Below are 22,919 nucleotides of genomic sequence, written 5' to 3'. Positions count from 1 at the left end.
TTTAGCACTGATGTCGATGACCACACACTTTTTATTATTTAGGGTCAATTGCCAATTTTTCCACCATTCGGATGTCTTTTCTAAATTGTTTTGAAATTTGCTTTGATCTTCTGATGAGCTTACGAGACGATAAACGACAGCATCATCTGCAAACAAACAAAGACAGCTGCTTTATATAGATAAGGAACAGCAGAGACCCCATAACACTGCCTTGGGGAACGCTAGAAATCAGTCCTGATTTACTCGATCACTTGGCATCAATTACTACGAGCTGTGACCCCTGTGAAAGAAAAGAGTGCCGTTCCAACAGGTTTCACATGCGATCAGATTTGAGTTAAAGATAAAAGTTACAAATTGATACTAAGGGAGTCACTGTAGAGTTAACAGGAGCTTGAGACAGAAAAAAATACTACAAATGAGGACCAACATTGAGGTCATACTAGATTTTCAAACGCTCTCACTATAAGTGCGTGAGGCTTTAGAGCCAGACTTTCGGCAACATGGCGGCTACCATGATGAACACTGACTTCCAGACGCCAGGTGTTGACTGCTTGGGGACACGGGAAAAAACAGTGGCTGAGTGAGTCTCATGCGTCCTGTTTCAAAACTGGCTCCCAGCAACAACACAGCAGGCTGTGCTGTTCTGTATCGCCATCCTGAATGGCTGTTCCTACAAACAGCTTTGTCCGCGTATCCATCGATCACTGGCAATAATCGCAGTTTGAAAGGTGTTACACTGAAATTAACCTGAATAAACAGTAAATTGGGAGACCAAGGTTTTTCGCTTTAATTTATAACCTATCTCCCCACCAAAACAACTGTAGCATGACACGAATCCTTCTAGAATCTGAGCTTCACTTTGTCTCTAATGAGTCGACAGGGCGATAACTCTTGATGTATTCTCTTTAAGTAGCCTCTGCTACGCACCTCACGCCAACCCTTGCGATGCAGCTTCTGCTGTATGCCTAGCCACGAGGCACATGCAGTATCGTCATCAAATCACAAAACTCCCAGAAACTCGAGCAGTGATTTCGCCGTGGGTGACGGAACAAAGCTTCGTGGGGGGAGGGGGGAAGGGGAGGGGGGGAAGAGACCTGCTACGCTCAGCAACTGGCGGCCATCTTGGCTTCGAGATAACAGGCCACCCCTGCCTACGTCATCAGCCGCTGCGAGACTGGCCGCTTTCCGGGAACCCACGGTTCGCTGCCAGGCTGACCAAATAAGGGTTTCACACGCTCGAGCAGAAGTCCAGAATTAATCGCACCAGGGTCTTGGAACCCATTTGCCTTTCGAGATAAGTTGCAGTTTCTTAGAATCATCCTAACGAATCCGTCTCCCATTCGCAACCACCACCACTGTTTTCACATGTACATCAACTTTATGATTTTTCAAAAAAAGATTCATTCGATTTCATGAGATTGCCTCTTCTACATGAATTAAGGTAGATACAAATGGGTTGTTTCGAAAATCCGCGTTATGCGGCAACACCTATGTGTCATATTCTGTGGGTCAAATTTTTATTTCTGTAAAATACAATATCAAATCTATATATATAAAAGAAAGTCGTATTAGTTACACTATTTATAACTCAAGAACGGCTGGACCGATTTGAGTGAAAATTGGTGAAGAGGTAGCTTAGAACCAGGAGACGGACATAGGATACTTTTTATCCCGTTCGATCACTATAAAACGTGGTATAACAAAAACGCATCTGGCATGAAATAACAAAACGCAAATGACAGCTAAACGTGTATGGTTAAGTATCAGTATATATAATTAATTAAAAATTTAAAGAAATAATTTGCATTTTCTTTGAATTATCATTAACAATGCCGCGACCAAGACGATCGAATATTTCTCGACAAAGCCGTAATGGAAGAAGGATACGAAACATTGCGAATGAAAGGACTGAAGAAGAACAACAAATTGCCCGTGAACAGCGCCGCGTTAGTATGTTATTTACGCGACGGTACTCAAAGGAAAATTCGGAGGTGAGGAAGTTCTCATTCCGAGGATCCCGATGATCCCAACCGATATGCCGGTTGAGTTTAAAAGACTTCAATTTACGATCCGTCTTGCATTCGCCATGACCATTAACAAATCACAAGGCCAATACTTGAAAGTTTGTGGTTTAAATCTGGAAAATCCATGTTTTTCACATGGTCAATTATGCGTGGCATGTTCACGTGTCGAAAGACCATCTGCGTTGTTTGTTCTTGCGCCTGATAATAAAACAAAAAATGTCGTGCATCACAAGCTACTTAATTGAAGAGTGGAAGCTATGCACCAAAAAACATAAGGAATAAAGAATCATTAAAATACTTAATTTTTTATTTGTATTTCCTAATAAAAAACTGAACTTAACATCGAAAATCTGATTATTTATTGGCTTCAAGGAGGAACAGAGTTCGCTGGGTCAGCTACTTTATAATAATTTAACTGTTGTAGGCCTAAGAATTACAATAAGTGTGATTGCTTTGTTTTGTTTAGACGCTCACCTCAAAATTACATCCCTAAATGAACTGCATTATTATATATCTACTTTTTGTCCTTTATTTCGTCGTTTTTTTGACAGCACATCATCTGCAAACTAGTCATGAAGAAAATTATTGCTTATTTGTGAAGAGCTGTGTCGTGGGTACAGGTTATGTGCGTTTCTGTACTTACATTTTTCATCCTGCTCCGTGTCTCTCGTGGGTGTGTCGATCAACTGCTGTTCAGTGCACTCTTTCCACACAGTTTTTCACAATATTTTCGCTCACTAGTTTACCTCCCATGCACTTTGAAAAAATGTGGCGAGACGTGATTTGAGCAGACACTTCTGACTCCAAACTCAGTGAAAGGTGTTATGTTATTGTCGCTGTTCACTTGTTCATCGTTGGTCTGGTGTTTGTTGTGGCGCTAATTTTCTGTGTCAGGACTGGTGTGGTCTGGTTGCTGGGAGAGGGCATAATATATATATATATATATATATATATATATATATATATATGTGTGTGTGTGTGTGTGTGTGTGTGTGTGTGTGTGTGTGTGTTTGATTGTTATGGTTTATGTGGGGAAGTGCCTTTGTATAGTTCGTTGAGTTTTCCAAACAGTGTTTTGTTGCACGGTGTTGTATTTTCATTCAGGACCCTCTTTCCTCGTAATGTAGCTTTATGTATGTGGTAGTTCTCCTCTATAGTGAGTTTTTTACGTATAGGACAAAAAGTTTTTTTTTAATTTTCAGAAGAATCATTCAATTCTGCAGGAGTTTATCTTTTACGTTCACACCCAAGAAAAAAAAAGAATAACCTGACTAAAAGAAGGGATTCTGCAACATCAAAAATCGTCAGTTTAGTGATGGACGGAAGTCTATCCTGATACAACGCCCGCATACTTTGTAATAACATTCAACCGCTCACTCCACGAAAGATCCGTACTAAAAGACTGGAAAGTTGCACAGGTCACACCAATACTCAAGGAAGGACGTCGCAGTAATCAGCTTCCTAAAACCCATTCCATTAGTGTCAATTTGTAGTAGCATTATGTAATATATACTGTGCTTGAATATTATCAGTTACCACGAAGAAAACTATCTATTTACACATAATCACCAGCGATTCAGAAAATATCGTTCTTGAGAAACACAACTAACTCTTTATTCGAATGAAGAAATGAGTGCTATACACGGGGGATGTTTAATTGACTCCATATTTCTAGATTTCCGGAAGGCTTTCGACACCGCTTCTCACGAGCGACTTACAATCAGATTGCAAGCCTATGGAGTATCGTCTCTGCTCTGCGAATGTGTTCGTGATTTCCTGTCAGAGAGATCACAGTTCGTAGTAATTGACGGAAAGCCATCGAGTTAACCAGAAGTGATATCTGGCTTTCCTCAAGGAAGTGTTAAATCCTCTGTTGTATTTAATCCACACCGCTAAGCCCAGACATTATGACCACTGCCCACAGCGAAGTTGGATGCCTGCTGGCATTGCGGGCACATGGCGTACCACGTCACAAAAGTATGCGAGAGGAGCAGACACAGACGGGGGATCTCACTAGCGGAGGTACGGGCTGCAAATGGAGAAATCCATTGGGATAAGCGACTTTTGACAAAGGGCAGATCATTATTACGCAGAGCCTGTGTATCGCGAAAAAGGCGAAGCTGGACGGATGTTCACATGCCAATGTCGTGAGCATCTACAGAAAGAGGTAGAACGACAGTGAAACTACCAATACGAGCCTAATGGTTCGACATCAACGATTCTTCGTAGAACGCGGGGTTTTGCTCAGTCATCAATCATCGATCAAAGGAAATTTGTCGGCCCTTCGGGTGAATCACACTTCAGCCACACTATGTCTATGGTCGTATCCACAAACGCCTTCATCGAGGTGAACTCCGACTCGAAAAGTGCAGCGCGCCACGGACGCAGTCTGGTGGCAGCAGTATTATGCTACGGGAGACATTCTCCTGTGCTCGCATAGGACCTCTGGTAGTAATCGAAGACATGCTGACAGTTTGCGAACCATCTGAATCCCTTCATGCCTGATGTCTTCGCCGATGGCGATATCATCTTTCAGCAATATAAATGTCCCGTGTCTCCGGGCCAGAACCGTGTCAAAAGGGTCAGAGGATCGTAATGTGGACCCACGCAGATGTCTCGGCGAACAAATTCGCCTAATGTGTGGTTCAAATGGCTCTGAGCACTATGCGACTTAACTTCTGAGGTCATCAGTCGCCTAGAACTTAGAACTACTTAAACCTAACTAAGCTAAGGACATCACAGAAATCCATGCCCGCGGCAGGATTCGAACCTGCGACCGTAGCGGTCGCTCGGCTCCAGACTGTAGCGCCTAGAACCGCTCGGCCACTCCGGCCAGCTCGCCTAATGTAAATCCTATGGAACGTATACGCGTCGCTATCGGGCACCATCACCGTGTACGCAAATCAACGGCACCGTTACTTACGCGAATTATGTGACCTGTGCGCAGATATCTAATACCACAAACCTACTAACTCACTGTCGGATCCATGATACGCTCAATAAGTGATATATTTCGTTCCAAAGACGGACAAACAAGCTGTTAAGTAGGTGGTCATAATATCATGGCTCATTAGTGTATATTAACGCTTTAGGAGACAATCTGAGTAGCCATCGAAGATTGTTTGCGGATGATGCGTTACATCTCCTAAAATCATCAGTAAATCAAAAGTAATTGCAAAATTATTTAGAAAAGATATCTCTTAGCTGCGAAAAGCGGCAACTCATCTTAACTAATGAAAAGTGTGATATGATCCACAAGAATACTGAAAGAAATCCGTAAAATTTCGGTTACGTGATAAATTCCACAAACCTTAAGGTTATCAATTCGACTACATACCTAGGAATTACAATTACAAACAGCTTAAACTGGAATGCTCACATAGATCACATGTTGTTGATGGTGTTCTTGTTGTTGTTGTTGTTGTTGTTGTGGTCTTCAGTCCAGGGACTGGTTTGATGCAGCCCTCCGTGCTACTCTATCGTGTGCAAGCTTCTTCATCTCCCAGTACCTACTGCAACCTACAACCTTCTGAATCTGCTTGGTGTATTCATCTCTTGGTCTCCCTCTACGATTTTTACCACAACGCCTCCTTCCAATACTAAATTCGTGATCTCTTCATGCCTCAGAACGTGTCCTGCCAACCGATCACTTCTTCTAACCAAGTTGGGCCACAAATTTCTCTTCTCTCCAATTCTATTCAATACCTCCTCATCAGTTCTGTGATCTACCCATCTAATCTTCAGCATTCTTCTGTAGCACCACATTTCGAAATCTTCTATTCTCCTCTTGTTCAAACTAATTATCGTCTATGTTTGACTTCCATACATGGCTACACTTCATACAAATACTTTCAGAAACGACTTCCTGACACTTGAATCTATACTCGATGTTAACAAATTTCTCTTCTTCAGAAACGCTTTCCTTGCCATTGCCATTCTACATTTTATATCCTCTCTACTTCGACCATCATCAATTATTTTGCTCCCCAAATAGCAAAACTAATTTACTACTTCAACTGCCTCATTTCCTAATCTAATTCTCTCAGTATCTCCTGATTTAATTCGACTACATTCCATTATCCTCGCTTTGTTTTTGTTGCTGTTCGTCTCATATCCTCCTTTCAAGGCACTGTCTATTCCGTTCAGCTGCTTTTCCAGGTCGTTTGCTGTCTCTGACAGAATTACAATGTCATGTGGAAACCTAAACTTTTTATTTCTTCTCCATGGATTTTAATTGCTTCTCCCAATTTTTCTTTTGTTTCCTTTACTGCTAGCTCAATATACAGATTTTATAACATCGGGGATAGGCTACAATCCAGACTCACTCCCTTCTTAACCACTACTTCCGGTTCATGCCCCTCGACACTTATAACTGCCATCTGGTTTCTGTACAAATTGTAAACAGCCTTCTGCTCCCTGTATTTTACCCCTGCCACCTTCAGAATTCGAAAGAGACTATTCCAGGCGACACTGTCAAATCCTTTTTCTACGTCTACAAATGCTAAAAACGTCGGTTTGTCTTTCCTTAACCTATCTTCTAAGGGAATTTGTAGGTCAGTATTCCCTCACGTGATCCTACATTTCTACGGAACCCAAACTGATCTTCCCCGAGATCGGTTTCTACCAGTTTTTCATTCGTTTTTAGAGAATGCGTGTTCGTATTATGCAACTATGACTTATTAAACTGATAGGTAACCTTCACATCTGTCAACACCTGCTTTCCTTGGGATTGGAATTATTATATTCTTCTTGAAGTCTGAGGGTATTTCGCCTGCCTCATACACCTTGCTCACCAGGTGGTAGAGTTTTGTCATAGCTGGCTCTCCCAAGGCTATCAGTAGCTCTAATGGAATATTGTCTGTCCCAGGCCCTCTTTTTTTTTTTTTTTTTTTTTTTTTTTTTTTACTTACGTCTTTCAATACTCTTCACGCAGTATCATGTCTCCCATTTCATCTTCATCGAAATCGTCTTCCTTTTCCGTATGATATTGCCCTCAAGTACATCACACTTGTGTAGATCCCCTATATACTCCTTCCACCTTTCTGCTTTCCCTTCTTTGCTTAGAACTGGGTTTCCATCCGAGCTCTTGATACTCATACAAGTGGTACTCTTTTCTCCAAAGGTCTCTTTAATTTTCCTGTAGGCAATATCGATCTTACCCCCAGTGATATATGCCTCTACATCCTTACATTTCTCCTCTAGCCGTCCCTGCTTAACCATTTTGCACTTCCTGTCGATCTCATTTTCGAGACGTTTGTATTCCTTTTGGCCTGCTTCATTTACAGCGGTTTTATATTTTCTCCTTTCTTCAATTAAATTCAATACATCTTCTGTTACCCAAGGATTACTACTAGCCATCGTCTTTTTACCTACTTCATCCTCTGCTGCCTTGACTATCTCATCTCTCAAAGCTACCCATTCTTCTTCTACTGTGTTTCATTCCCCCATTCTCGTCAACCGTTCCTTTATGCTCTCCCTGAAACTCTGTACAACCTCTGGTTCTTTCAGTTTATCCAATTTCCATCTCCTTAAATTCCTACCTTTTTGCAGTTTCTTCAGTTTTATCTACAGTCCACAAGCAATAGATTGTGGTCAGAGTCCATATCTGCTCCTGGAAATGTCTTACAATTTAAAACCTGGTTTCTAAATCTTTGTCTTACCATTATATAATCTATCTGAAACCTTCCAGTGTCTCCAGGCCTCTTCCACGTATACAACCTTGTTTCATGATTCTTGAACCAAGTGTTAGCTATGGTTAAGTTATGCTCTGTGCAAAATTCTACCAAGTGGCTTCCCCTTTCATTTCTTCCCCCCAATCCATATTCACCTACTACCTTTCCTTCTCTTCCTTTCCCTACTGTCGAATTGCAGTCACCCATGACTATTAAATTCTCGTCTCCCTTCACTATCTGAATAATTTCTTTTATATCATCGTACATTTCATCAATCTCTTCGTCATCTGCGGAGCTAGTTGGCACATAAACGTGTACTACTGTGGTAGGCGTGGGCTTCGTGTCTATCTTGGCTACAATAATGCATTCATTATGCTGTTCGTAGTTGCTTACCCGCACTCCTATTTTTTAATCATCATTAAACCTACTCCTGCATTACCCCTATTTGATTTTGTATTTATAGCCCTGTATTCACCAGACCAGAAGATTTGTTCGTCCCGACACCGATCTCCACTAATTCCCACTATATCTAACTTTGGCCTATCCATTTCCCTTTTTAAATTTTCTATCCTTCGTGCTCGGTTAGGGGATCTGATATTCCACACCTCGGTATGTAGAATGCCAATTCTGTTTCGATAGATCACATAGAAATTCGTTTTATTAAAAGAAATTCTAGAAGATGTAACAGGTCTACTAAAGAGGCTTTTAAGTTAGAATGAACAGTGAAAATTGCAATAGTATATGTTTATTTACCGGTTTCGGCTTATGTAAAAGCCATCTTCAGACGTTTTGGTCCCCTATGGATGGTGCTGGCGGCTCCTCGTACGTACTATCGTGGTATCACGAGACAACCATGGGGCCAAAACTCAATAGGATCAATTCTAAGACAACCCCGTTGTTCTTTTTGTTTCGAAAGCATAGCGAAATCACCATCCGCTACACAAGGCTCTGTTCTTCTCGTAACGACGAATGCGCACAATGCGGGAAGGGATACTCCACTCGCGCTGAGACAAGAAAGGTGTACGTAACTGATGTGTCGTATACGCGACAAACTTTGATTCCTTTGCGTTGTGTGTCTACGGTTGTCTCGCTGTTACTAATGTTCCAGACCGTGTGTATCGGAATTGGAATCATTTACTATGGAACTGCATCAGAAATGTAGCTCTATTTACACAAATGGATCTAAAAACACATATCGCAAGTCTTCGTTCGTGTGGCTGAAACGAATCCAGAATTGCTGGTTCAAATGGCTCTGAGCACTATGGGACTTAACAGCTGTGGTCAGCAGTCTCCTAGAACTACTTAAATTTAACTAACCTAAGGACATCACACACCTCCATGCCCGAGGCAGGATTCGAACCTGCGACCATAGCAGTCGCGCGGTTCCGGACTGCGCGCCTAGAACCGCGAGACCACCGCGGCCGACCCTCCAGAATTGCCATATTGTCCTTCCCACGAGTCTTGCACTGTATGTTGAGGATTAGCTCTGTTCTGCGTGCTGGGAACTCTTCATTTCAGTCACAAACCTGGTATTTTGTTCATTAGGCAACAGCGCGAATCAGTAACGACTGCCATCCGGAAGTCACAGCAATCGGCGGCATGCGCGCTGAGTCATCAACTACTGCTCCACTGAAGGGGGTCGACATTCCACAGCTCTGAAACCTCCTCCCATTCAGCACGAGACACTAGGATCGCGGCGTTTCCGCTATCAGCTGACAGAGTTTGGCCTCCTGTACAATTCCATGTGCAAGTCGTTCTTTCTGTGACACGTTGGACTGATGCGTTGGTGTTCTGGCGAGCGCTCCACGAATTTCGCACGAAACGTGTTCTGCCTCTTCTCATCCTCCACGTTCTCAACAGCACTAATTCTACCTGCAAATATTTTATACTGCTAAATCTCAAGAGTCAGAAACTACTTCAGTCGTCAAGTAAGAACGACTAAGAAGTAGATTCTTCGAAGGAACGCGTCACGAGTCCTCTTTCGTATTACCTGAGTTGCAGTTCGCGAAATGAGATAACGACAAGCGCCGTATCGTGGTAAAGGCTCGAAATTCGTGAGATGTCGTAGTTAAGGACTCTAACGAAACAAGATCGGAAAAACTTAAAAGTAGCGGCGGAGGTCTCATTTTAAGCAAGGTTTAGGATCCGGCACGCAATTTATTAAAATGCTGGCGATCATCTCATCCGTCAAAAATGGAAAACACACATGTAAATAGTGTTTCGTGAAATAACGACACGGACGCAAGCAAACAAATCCATATCAGACACTGCAGCACGGTGTGGGGTGCCGGAGGGGTGAAGTGGACTGCGGTAGTCGTCGTGGGGTTGCGGACCACTGCGGCTGCGGCGGGGACGGAGCCTCTCCGTCGTTTCTAGGCCACCGGTTAACATACAATACAATAAAAACTTAACCCTTAATTTTGTGTTTCCTTCAAGGCGAAAAACTGATACCCAAAAGCGACAACGCTGGGAAATTATCAACTTGTGACCTTTCTCGCTGTCGCCGCTTCTCTTCATCACCTTCGTCATTTTTGCTGGAGGCAATAGACGATTTCTGCCACAGTCTCAAAACTATACTGATCAAGATCTCCTGCTCCTTCGCTTTGATTAAAATTTTTCGATTTTTGATCGGAGTCTACGTTCCTTACTTGAAAATAATAGCAACAAAAAGGGGACCAAACAGCAATGTCACTGGTCACTGGAAAGGATGGGGAAGGAAATCGGCCGTGCCCTTTCAAAGGAATCATCCCGGCATTTGCCTGAAACGATTTAGGGAAATCACGGAAAACCTAAATCAGGATGGTCGGACACGGGTTTAAACCGTCGTCCTCCCGAATGCGAGTCCAGTGTGCTACCCACTGCGCCACCTCGCTCGGTGGTGTGCTCATGGCGAGTACTGACAAAAGTAATAGTTCCACTTTCTGCTCCCCGCAAAAAATATGGCGCTGCACGAGTAAGCAGTGAGAATGTGGTGTGGTTGCAGGAAAATGGAAGGAATGGTCACGATATGTGCTCAGTATGGTCTCCTGACTCAGCAACATGCTGCATCCGTAATTAGGTAACAGCAGACAGTTGCCCTCAGCACATCCGGTGTAATCAGGGCAAAATGTCGTTGTATGCTATCCTTCAGATCAGGATGCATTCCTAATAGACACGGTCTTTCAGATATCCCCCGCAACCAGATGTCACATGGATTTAGACCGGGCGATCTGGAAGGCCACACGTGTTGAAATTGCCAATTGATGCTGATCGCAGGCCGATGAGGCCGAGCGATTCTAGGCGCTTCAGTCCGAAACCGTGCGACTGCTACGGTCGCAGGTTCGAATCCCGCCTCGGAATGGATGTGTGTGATGTCCTTGTTGTTGTTGTTGTGGTCTTCAGTCCTGAGACTGGTTTGATGCAGCTCTCCATGCTACTCTATCCTGTGCAAGTTTCATCATCTCCCAGTACAAACTGCAACCAACATCCTTCTGAATCTGCTTAGTGTATTCATCTCTTGGTCGCCCTCTACGATTTTTACCCTCCACGCTGCCCTCCAACACTAAATTGGTGGTCCCTTGATGCCTCAGAACATGTCCTACCAACCGATCCCTTCTAGTCAAGTTGTGCCACAAACTTCTCTTCTCCCCAATCCTATTCAATGTCTCCTCATTAGTTATGTGATCTACCCATCTAATCTTCAGCATTCTTCTGTAGCACCACATTTCGAAAGCTACACTCCATACAAATGCTTTCAGAAACGACTTCCTGACATTTAAATCTATACTCGATGTTAACAAATTTTTCTTCTTCAGAAACGCTTTTCTTGCCATTGCCATTCTACATTTTATATCCTCTCTACTTCGACCATCATCAGTTATTTTGCTCCCAAATAGCAAAACTCCTTTACTACTTTAAGTGTCTCATTTCCTAATCTAATTCCCTCAGCATCACCTGACTTAATTCGACTACAGTCCATTATCCTCGTTTTGCTTTTGTTGATGTTCGTCTTATATCCTCCTTTCAAGACACTGTCCATTCCGTTCAGCTGAAATTCCAAGTCCTTTGCTGTCTCTGACAGAATTACAATGTCATCGGCGAACGTCAAAGTTTTCATTTCTTCTCCATGGATTTTAATACCTACTCCGAACTTTTCTTTTGTTTCCTGTGATGTCCTTAGGTTAGTTAGGTTTGAGTAGTTCTAACTTCTAGTGGACTGATGACCTCAGATGTTAAGTCCCATAGTGCTCAGAGACCGAGCGAGGTGGCGCAGTGGTTAGCACACTGGACTCGCATTCGGGAGGACGACGGTTCAATCCCGTCTCCAGTCATCCTGATTTAGGTTTTCCGTGACTTCCCTAAATCGTTTCAGGCAAACGCCGGGATGGTTCCTTTGAAAGGGCACGGCCGATTTCCCTCCCCATCCTTCCCTCACCCGAGCTTGCGCTCCGTCTCTAATGACCTCGTTGTCGACGGGACGTTCAACACCACTAACCTAAGTGCTCAGAGCCATTTGAACCATTTTTGATGCTGATCTGAGGTCATCAGTCCCCCAGAACTTAGAACTACTTAAACCTAACTAACCTAAGGACATCACACACAACCATGCCCGAGGCAGGATTCGAATCTGCGACCGTAGCAGCAGCCGGCGAAGTGTCCCTGTTGGGTTTGTTACTCGGGTTAGATCCAATGGCTAGTCCACGTTCGAAGTAACTGACCTCTCCTGATCCACCCATTCAGTTGCTGCTTCCTACTCACAACACAATACTCCCCGCCTCCTGTTTGTACAGCCGCTCTCGTGATGTCAAGTTGTGGAATCCACATCACATAGATGTGTCCAGATTCCTTTGATCAGACAGTGTACATTGCTTCGACACTTGTCGCACCAAACACCTGATGAGTGTAATTTTATCGTACTCTCTGCGTCGTCACACTGCAAAAACGAAATTCTCAAACTCTTCTGAATGTTCCTGACGACTCTTAGAAGAGAGGGCCAGTAATCTATAGGGTGAATCACATAAAACTTGCACCGCAAATATTGCGGGAATAGAAGGTGCTCTTGATGTGTGGTTGGTAATCAGGGGCTCGTATTGTTAGGCAATCAACAGACTGTAATAATAGTTTGAAAGTGTATTTTTTTAAACATACACTTTTTTAAATGGAACAATGCCTTTTGACATAAACAACCTAAAAATGGGGTAAATTAGAATGTCAGTGATGTCTGTTGCGGCACTGTAGTGCCAGCCTTTTACGAGATGTATTTTGAAAAGTTCCACACAGACATTTGTTTGTGTCATTCAACCTGCGTAGCTGCGAGGTACGATGTTTGTTGCAGGATTCTCAAACATATTCTCAGTTCGAATATAATGAATTTCCTTGAGACAGAGAAATTTCTGTCCATGCATCAGCACAGCTTTAGAAAGCATCGCTCCTGCGAAACGCAACTTGCCCTTTTTTCACATGATATCTTGCGAACCATGGATGAAGGGTATCAGACGGATGCCATATTCCTTGACTTCGGGAAAGCGTTTGACTCGGTGCCCCAGTGCAGACTCCTAACTAAGGAACGAGTATATGGGATTGGTTCTCAAATATGTGAGTGGCTCGAAGACTTCTTAATTAATAGAACCCAGTACGTTGTCCTCGATGGTGAGTGTTCATCGGAGGTGAGGAGTGCCCCATGGAAGTGTGGTAGGTCCGCTGTTGTTTTCTATCTACATAAATGATCTTTTGGATAGGATGGATAGCAATGTGCGGCTGTATGCTGATGACGCTGTGGTGTACGGGAAGGTGCTGTCGTTGAGTGACTGTAGGAGGATACAAGATGACTTGGACAGGATTTGTGAATGGTGTAAAGAATGGCAGCTAACTCTAAATATAGATAAATGTAAATGAATGCAGATGAACAGGAAAAAGAATCCTGTAATGTTTGAATACTCCATTAGTAGTGTAGCGCTTGACACAGTCACGTCGATTAAATATTTGGGCGTAACATTGCACAGCGAAGTGGGACAAGCATGTAATGGCAGTTGTGGGGAAGGCGGATAGTCGTCTTCGGTTCATTGGTAGAACTTTGGGAAGATGTGGTTCATCTGTAAACGAGAGCGCTTATAAAACACTAATACGACCTTTTCTTGAGTACTGCTCGAGCGTTTGGGATCCCTATCAGGTCGGATTGAGGGAGGACATAGAAGCAATTCAGAGGCGGGCTGCTAGATTTGTTACTGGTAGGTTTGATCATCACGCGAGTGTTACGGAAATGCTTCAGGAACTCGGGTGGGAGTCTCTAGAGGAAAGGAGGCGTTCTTTTCGTGAATAGCTACTGAGGAAATTTAGAGAACCAGCATTTGAGGCTGACTTCAGTACAATTTTACTGCCGCCAACTTACATTTCGCGGAAAGACCACAAATACAAGATAAGAGAGACTAGGGCTCGTACAGAGGTATATAGGCAGTCATTTTTCCCTCGCTCTGTTTGAGAGTGGAACAGGGAGAGAAGATGCTAGTTGTGGTACGAGGTACCCTCCGCCACGCACCGTATAGTGGATTGCGGAGTATGTATGTAGATGTAGACGCCTGTACACTTTTTCCTGTGGAGGAAGCAGAAAGACACTGTGTACAAGGACACGCCAAGTACACTCACATATTACTGCAGCCTGCCCGGACGTCTCCGCAGCAGTCGTCCCACGCCAGACTGGAGGTGTGTACTGCCTCCGCCGGTGACCATACTGCAGGTACTGTACGAGTGACGGTGTGAGAACTTCCCAGAGTGCGGTACCTAGTAATCGACTCGCACTAGACTCCTGCAACAAAAACCACTGACGTCCTAATTTGCCTTACTTTTAGTCTGTTAATGTCAAAAAGCACTGTTCCATTTAAAAAGTGTGTGTTTGCGCAAAAACTACGCCTTTCTAGGTATTATTACAATTTGTTGACTGGCTGACAATACGAGCCCCTGACTGCCAATACATTCTGTGAAAACTGCACCCCAACAGTACTTTCCATTTCCGCAATATTTCTGGTGCAAGTTTTAGGCAATTCATCCTACACATAAGTAATATTATTGCAGCAAATTTTGCATTTTGGACATCCACAATTGTAGAATTTTATCATGATGAAAAAGATCGCTTCAGCTGTATGGTAAATGTTTATTTATGATCCAACTACTTTCACGACGTTAGAGCCACATTGTCAGGGATTTATCTGTATATAAACAAGAGCGAAATGTATAAATATCCTGTTTCGCTTAAAATGTAATTGACCTATATGCGAAAGTACATAGGAAAACTATGTACTCACATTTATTTCATAACTTAATTCAAGCAATAAGCAGTCGATGACACAATATTCTCCGTCAATTGTGATAAAAATGTTCAACAGCCAAGACGTCGATAGTCCAAGTTAACTACATGATGGTCTGTTTTGTAAGCAGCATTTTATCTAAACTTCTCTTCCTATCATACAATCATACGGGCTCCGCTTTATGAGATATACACTGAGGCGCCAAAGATACTGGCATGGGCAAGCGTATTCAAATACAGAGGTGAAAAAAATGAAATGATCGTATGGCATTGTTGGCTGGGAGGCCCCATTCGGGGGAGTTCGTCCGCCGTATTGCAAGTCCTTTTTAGGTGAAGCCACATCGGCGACTTGCGAGTCAGTGATGATGAAAATGATGATGAAGGACACACAACACCCAGTCCCCTGCCGGGAATGGAACCCGGGCCCAAACAGGCGGAATACGGCGCTGCGGTCGGCAACCCCTATATAAGACAACAAGTCTGTGCCGCAGTTGTTGGATCGGTTACTGCTGCTGCAATGCCGGGTTATCAAGATTTAAGTGGCTTTGAACGTGGGGTTATAGTCGGCGCACGAGCGATGAGACACAGCGTCTCCGAGGTAGCGATGAAGTGGCGATTTTCCCGTACGACCATTTCACGAGTGTAATATCTCGAATCCTGTAAAACATCAAATCTCAGACATCGCTGTCGCTGGAAAAAGATCCTGCAAGAACGGGACCAACGACGACTGAAGAGAATCGCTCAAAGTGGCACAAGAGCATTGCTTCCGCGAATTGCTGCAGATTTCAATGCTGGGCCATCAACAAGTGTCAGCATGCGAATCATCCAACGAAACATCATCGATATGGGCTTTAGGAGTGGAAGGCCCACTCGTGTACCCTCGATAACTGCACGATACAAGTCTTTACGCCTCGCCTGCGCCCGTCAGCACCGACATTGGACTGTTGATAACTGGAAACGTGTTGCCTAGTCGGACGAGTCTCGTTTCAAATTGTATCGAGCGGATGGACGTATACGGCTATGAAGACAACCTCACAAATTCATTGATCCTGCGCGGCAGCAGGGGACTGTTCAAACTGGTGGAGGCTCTGTAAAGCTATGGGGCGTGTGCAGTTGGCGTGATACGTGTAGATACGACTCTGACAGGTGACGCCTACGTAAGCAGCCTGTCTGATCACTTTCATCCATTCATGTCCATTGTGCATTCCGACATACTTGAACATTTCCAGCAGGACAAAGCGACACGCCACACGTCCAGAATTGCTACAGAGTCGCTGCAGGAACACTCTTCTGAGTTTAAACACTTCCGATGTCCACCAAACTCCGCAAACATGAGCATTATTCAGCATATCTGGGATGCCTTGCAACTTCCTGTTCAGAAGAGGTCTCCACCCGCTCGTGTTCTTACGGATTTATGGACAGCCCTGCAGGATTAATGGTGTCAGTTCCGTCGATCACTACTTCACACGTTAGTCGAGCCCATTACTAACAAATCCAACCTTGCATGAACTATCGCAGCTAGTAAGCCACTACTGCTCTTAGTACCCATCCCACAGTCGCAGAGGTTTTTTTCCCACGGCACGAGCCTTGGCACTTTTTCCCCTCTGCTCTTCAAATCGCTACCCTCACTCGCGTTTCGCCGGCCGGTGTGGCCGTGCGGTTAAAGGCGCTTCAGTCTGGAACCGCGTGACCGCTACGGTCGCAGGTTCGAATCCTGCCTCGGGCATGGATGTGTGTGATGTCCTTAGGTTAGTTAGGTTTAATTAGTTCTAAGTTCTAGGCGACCTCAGAAGTTGAGTCGCATAGTGCTCAGAGCCATTTGAACCATTTGAACTCCCGTTTCGTCCACTATCTATCACCTGATTGACCGTGTTGATGCGTAGTCTTACCCAGACGCACGGATAACATCACAGCCCAGCATTCTGTGAGCCACTTACTACATAACTCACATGTTGACGGAGGTGACAGTAGAACTTTTGGTTTGGTCACCACGTTGGCGCGGGCGTGGAAGGGTCCCATCTCTAAGTCGAGTCCATGCCACGTCGTGTTTGCGGCACTCCTGCGTGCTCGTGGGGGCCCTACACGATATTAGGCAGGTGTACCAGTTTCTTTGGCTCTTCAGTTTGTTTTACCTTACCAGGTGATTGTACGTTTCATTGCCTACTAACGTCATTGTTTTATATTTTTACATCCATGTGGTTTACCGCCTCGTCGTTATTCTAGATTTCCTGTATTGGGGTGATGTTCCCTGCATTCTGCATTTTACTCGTAACTTGGTCTACCGGCGTATTGACGGTTTAAACGCTTGAACTCAGTTATGAGAGTTTCGTGTATAGTTCACCTACATTTTAACCGCAACAGGATCCTTATACGTTTTCTCTTGTTCGTATACATGTGGATCCCTGAAGAAGTGGCTCTTACGCCATGAAACTAGTTCCATCATAAATAAATATTTACAATACAGCTGAAGCGGTCTTTTTCATCACAATAGAATTCTATTCATCCTGTTTGGGCATGGATACACAGTAACAGCACATTTAAAACATGCGCCGACGCTAGAGACAGGAATCAAGCACACGAGCGGTACGTATTGTCTCTTCCGGCTGATAACTTCATCGCTGAACGCGAGCAAGAACGGCGCGCTTGTCCAGGGAGGCCGTGCCTGCGACACGCCCCGTCGCCCCTCCACGAGTGATCTGTCCCGCTTCCGGCGGACACAGACCCGTGTGCCGGCCGGCGAGACAGCGCGCTTTACGAGCCTGCTGGACGCCGCTCACAGCACCGCCTCGTCTTTTGTTGTCACCGGCCCGACACCTTCCATCGTCGTGCGGCTAGCGCTCCCACACTTCGACTTGGCTCGTCAATCATTGCACACTGATCGTATAAATCGGGCAACGGCCTTGTCGCAGTGGATACACCGGTTACAATGAGATCACCGAAGTTAAGCGCTGTCGCGCGTGGGCGACACTTGGATGGGTGACCATCCAGGCCGCCATGCGCTGTTGCCATTTTTCGGGGTGCACTCAGCCTCGTGATACCAATTGAGGAGCTACTCGACCGAATAGTAGCGGTTCCGGGCAAAGAAAACCATCTTAACGACTGAGAGAGTGGTGTGCTGACCCCATGCCCCTCCTATCCGCATTCTAACCTGAGGATGACACGGCGGTCGGATGGTCCCGATGGGTCACTTGTGCCCTGAAGACGGAGTGTATAAATCGGCGGGACTATATCGGAAATCGGAATGTCAAGAAACAAATAACATAGTAATAGTAGATATCAGATTACATTAGAAAAGAGCAAGCAAGTAGGAAAAGATGAGTCTATCACCTTACAATACTGGGGTTACATACCCGACAAAATAACTCATTTGTTTCGAAAAAATAGACTGTAAATCGGCTTCAGGACGTAGAGCAATGTAAGATCACGTCTTCTACGCAATAACGATAAGAGCTAAATATACCGGGTGATCAAAAAGTCAGTATAAATTTGAAAACTTAATAAACCCTGGAATAATGTAGATAGAGAGGTAAAAATTGACACACATGCTTGGAATGACATGGGGTTTTATTAGAACCACCTCATATTGCTAGACACGTGAAGATCTCTTGCGCGCGTTGTTTGGTGATGATCGTGTGCTCAGCCGCCACTTTCGTCATGCTTGGCCTCCCTGGTCGCCAGACCTCAGTCCGTGCGATTATTGACTTTGGCGTTACCTGAAGTCGCAAGTGTATCGTGATGGATCGACATCTCTAGGGATGCTGAAAGACAACATCCGACGCCAATGCCTCACCATAACTCCGGACATGCTTTACAGAGCTGTTCACAACATTATTCCTCAACTACAGCTAGTGTTGAGGAATGATGGTGGACATATTGAGCATTTCCTGTGAAGAACGTCATGTTGGCTTTGTCTTACTTTGTTATGCTAATTATTGCTATTCTGATCAGATGAAGCACCGTCTGTCGGACTTTTTTCAACTTTTGTATTTTTTTGGTTCTAATAAAACCCCATGTCATTCCAAGCATGTGCGTCAATTTTTACCTCTCTATCTACATTATTCCGTGATTTAATTAATTTTCAAATTTATACTGACTTCTTGATCACCCGGTATATGACATGTCTGCAAAGTAATAATATACTAATGGTAGTGAAGCCAATCACTCAGCATTCAGTGCTCGTTTAAGAGAATACAAGCATTTTGCTAATGGCACTACAAAAATAACACCTCCTCCGTGAAGTAGAAAATGCCAGGTTATTAAATATTCTAGAAGAAATTGAAATATATACCCATATGACAAAACAACGAGATAACATATTTCATGAACAAACAGATCTACATTATAAAATGTGTATACAAAATTTCAGTAGTGTTTTAACTGAATAATTTTGGTTTCGAGTCAATGTCCTGCACGTAAATATCATCTAATTTGACGTGAAGTGTTGGATTATTTTGCAATTTTATACCTTTTGTGTATTCTACCTTCACAAGCCAATTGTCGAAAATTGCAATTTTCAAAATTATATGCATATATGTCACAGACATTTAAACATATGACCTTAGAAATAACAAAAGACACGTAATGCAGACTCCTTGACATGTCAATTCCATGCTTAATCTATATGACAGTTCTGTCAGACATTGTCAAGATCTGTCACTGCCTAAAAATTTGACACCAGTAACATACATAATAAACTATGTACTACCTTGTAGAACAGATTTCAGATCCTGTCGCATTAACTGACAAGCATGTCATTGCTACAGAAGTACGTAACGTAAATAGACTTACATTACTGCAGTATATGTACAGTTATCATTGTCTAGAAATCGATGCACATATAGTCGTTTGTTCCTCTGTATCAGAAGTCACTGATGGTGAGTTATAAACCCGAAAACAGGTTTTGGCGAGTAAAACATTTCTTGTGCAGTTTATGATGTACAAAACATGTCTTTTAATAGATTACAAAACTACAACGTGCCTAAAAATTCACTTGGAATAGATGCCATAAAAGATCCATGTCACAGAAGGGGAAACTACATAATAACACGTTTGTTGGTTGACTTGGGGGACAGGACCAAACAGCGACGTCATTTGTCCCATCGGATTAGGGAAGGACGGGGAAGGAAGTCGGCCGTGCCGTTTCAAACTAATCATTCTAGCATTTGCCTGAAGCGATTTAGGGAAATCACGGAAAACCTAAATCAGGAAGACCGCACGCGATCGCTGTACGATTTAGGCTATCCGATCACACTCCCCAGACTTACCTCAACTTAGATATGTCACACACCAATCCAATTCTTCTCATAGATTATTAATTCATTAACCACACTGGCATATCTCGTGATTCCCGTGCATTTTTTTATAATCAGGACGAGAAGTCGTAGATTACCATTGTCATTTTTGTCACAGGTCCGTCTTCGCTATACATTTATTTATATTTGACGACGAAATTCATGGCAGCTCTGTTGAAACCGGTCAGTCATCCAGTAAAACGCTTTTTTAGCGATCTTGGCATGTTATCTTTTCTTCAGTTACCATACGTTGCAGGTCGCTCCCAGACTGACCGTATCAGAAATATATAAAGAAAAATGTTTAATGAAATCCTCAGATACTGTAATATATACTTTACTTTCATTAAAACTTGAACATTATCTTTTACCTTTCACTACAGTAGACACTGAAGTAATAAACATTCACCTTTAACGAAACATTTGAAAAATAAAAACATGTCTCAGGCAAATGGCAATAGTTTAATCGCTGTTAAATATTGCACACAGCTAAGTAAGTGTCAATACACTTCATATTTTTTTTTATTTTACGAGTTTTTTTCGTCTGAAACCGAATAATGTATATTGAAAACCAAGGAGGCTAAAAGTAGTAATGTAGACTTAAAATGTAGAAAACACATTTGAGTATCAAAATACAAACTATTAGAAAACGTATAATGAGAACCATTATTTAAATTTTGCTCATAATGTCATACTAAGGGCAAAGATCTGACAAAATTCGAGGTGGCTAATTCACGGCAACTCACGTTACATCGCTTAGCAATACCTAGTCCCCTCCACAGCAAGTAACTCCAGATCTGGCGTACGCACAGTCCTTCACCTCCATGCGCGTAAGTCTGTTTGAAAGGACTCATGACCACACAAACGTCCTAAAATGGCTTGACATGTGTGATGTGGTTGTTGTTTGTGAGGGTACTTGTTTTGTAACAGCCGTGCTGCCTCTCCACTATTTCCATCTGCTTGCCCGCTCACAAACACATCTCGTCTTGTTCCCGACACGCTGCGTCAACAACACAGCCTGCAACACACATGGAGCACACGGCACGTGGTCAGAGGAACTGTCATTCGTCAGCGCCATCTACCGTAGGAACAATGCATTCTCGGACACATATTCATAGCATCTGTTTATGTCAATTTCCAGTCAGGCTTTCGTCTCTGCAGTTTGTCAGTTTTATTAATGTTCGTTCCGTATATAATTTTGTGGACGCTATCGTTCAGTCAACCGTTTCCTAATGCTTCCTCTGAAATGCTCAACAACATCTGATTCTTTCATCTTATCCAGGTCCCATTTCCTTGACAATCAGGCAGCGGTTGACTACATCATGGGAAAGGACCGCAGCAGAAGACGAACGGGTAGCTTTAAGAGATGAAATAGCGAAGGAAGCACAGGGTTAAATAGGTAAAAAGACAAGACCTAGTTGAAACCTTTGGATAACAGGGGAGATATTAAATTATTTAACTGATGATAGGATAAAGTATAAAAATACAGCAAATGAAATAAGTGAAAGGGAATACAAACGTTTAAAAAATGAGACTGACAGGAACTACAAATATCCTATGCAGGAGTGGCTAGAGGACAAATGTAAGGATGTAGAAGCATATTTCACTAGAAGAAAGATAGAGACCACCTACAAGAAAATTAAAGAGGCCTTTGCAGTAAAGGGGAGCAACTGTATGAATATCAAAAGCACATATGGAAAATCAGTCCTAAGAAGGCAATACTATAAACAGCGAAGACGACGTAGATGATGATAAGTTGGGGTATGTGATACTGGGAGCAGTATTTGACTGAGATCTAAGTCAAAACATGGCTACGGGAGTAGACGTTATTCCGTCAGAACTACTGGTAGTCTTGTGAGAGCCAGCCATGACAAAACTATTCCACCTGGTGTGCAAGGCGTATGAGACAAGCGAAATACCCCCAGACTTCACGGAGAATGTAATAATTCCAATTCCAATGAAAGCAGTTGCTGACAGATGTGAAAATTACGGAACTATAAGTTTAATAAATCATCTTTGCGAAAAACTGACACAAGCTCTTTACAGAAGAATGGAAAAACTGGTAGGAACCGACCTTGGGGAAGATAAATTTCGATTCCGAAGAAATGTAGGAACAAGCGAGGAACTATTGACCCCACGACTTCTCTTAGAAGATAGGTTAAGATAAGGCAAACCTACATTTATAGTATTTGTAGACTCAGAAAAAGCTTTTGACAATGTTGACTCGAATACTCTCTTTGGAATTCTAAGATAGCAAAGGTAAAATACAAGGAGCGAAAGGCTATTTATAACTTCTATTGAAAACAAACGACAGTTATAAGAGTCGATGGGCATGAAAGGGAAGCTGTGGTTGAGAAAAGAGTGAAGCAGGGTTGTAGCCTATCCCTGATGCTATACAATCTGTACACTGAGCAAGCAGTAAAGGAAACTAAAGAAAATGTGGCGTAGGAATTAAATTCATAGAGAAGAAAAGCAAAATTTGAGGTTTGCCGATTTCGTTGTAATTCTGTTTTCGATGTCAAAAGATTTGGAAGAGCAGTTGAACGGAATGGACAGTATTGAAAGGAGGCTGTAAAATGAACATCAACAAAAGTAAAATTAAATCCGTTGATGCTGAGAGAGTTAGATTAAGATTCAAGACACTAAGAGGAGTAGA

This window comes from Schistocerca serialis, chromosome 12, assembly GCF_023864345.2.
Source record: "Schistocerca serialis cubense isolate TAMUIC-IGC-003099 chromosome 12, iqSchSeri2.2, whole genome shotgun sequence".
Taxonomy (NCBI): domain Eukaryota; kingdom Metazoa; phylum Arthropoda; class Insecta; order Orthoptera; family Acrididae; genus Schistocerca; species Schistocerca serialis.
The sequence above is the reverse complement of the archived record's forward strand: the minus strand, read 5'-3'. Positions refer to the sequence as shown.